Below are 1,088 nucleotides of genomic sequence, written 5' to 3'. Positions count from 1 at the left end.
GCAATAATTGTGACAGCTGAGAACAAATTCAGCTATGTTTGACAACTTCCAGAAAATATTGGCAGAGGACAGGGAGCCTGCACTGCCCAGCAGCACCTTTGTGAATTGATTAGCCATATAGCAGATGGCAAGCCTGCTGCAGACTGAGACAGCAGAAGATAGCCAGTCTGGTTGAGAAGGACTTGAAGATGACTGGAAAGAAAAAAAGCACATCCTTACAGTGACAGCCCAAAATGATATTTCGGAAATGTCAGATGTGTGGCAGATGAGAAACAGGACTGATTTTTAACATTTTCTTCAGCTTATTATAAGCATCTGTCTGGCTTTCAAAAACCAAATCATGTAGCTCAGTTTAAACCTTTCACTGTTACCTCTCCCCTTCATAAAAATCCTTACAGTAAGTATCAGAAAACAATTCCCCTATTTAAATACTCTGCTAAGAGGACTTAAAGGAGTTATTCAGGAATCAGCTGATAGGTTTGAGAGAACTTCAGAGTATGCTTTGAAGGTTTGATTTTTAGGAAAATATGTTTTGGACAAAGAGCAAAGGCTTTGTTTCCCTCCTCCTGCCACGTATTTTTGGGAGGGGTTTGGCACATTTGGGGAAAATTCATATTTTTAATGGTTTTAGGAAATGCCTTAGGCTATTCAGAGTCTGCACAGCTGCTCATCAGTAGCCAGCCATGGCTGAAGGAGCAGAAACTATGGATTGGAGAAATATGCCATCTTTGTCTGGTGCCGAACAATGCTGCTGCAGTGAAATACAATGGCCGTCTCTTATTTTCCACTAACCCTGAGATGAGGGGGAAAAAAAAAAAGAAAAAAAAAAAAAAAAGGAGGATCACGGAGTTTCCTTGCAGGGCCTCTGAGCTGAGGGAGTGAATATCAGCTCTGTGCTCACAGATATGCAAATCCTTCCCCAAGCCAAACAATAGCAGAAGCCCTGTGGGAGGAGACCGATAGCACAGACCAGGCCAGGCCAGGCCAGGCCAGGCCAGGCCAGGCGGCTGCTGCGCCCAACTCCTACCCCTGCAAACACCACAGCTTCCCGGGGACTTCCCAAAAACTGGAAGGTCAAAGCAACTACC

This window comes from Calypte anna, chromosome 2, assembly GCF_003957555.1.
Source record: "Calypte anna isolate BGI_N300 chromosome 2, bCalAnn1_v1.p, whole genome shotgun sequence".
NCBI lineage: Eukaryota > Metazoa > Chordata > Aves > Apodiformes > Trochilidae > Calypte > Calypte anna.
This window is presented reverse-complemented; position numbering follows the sequence as displayed.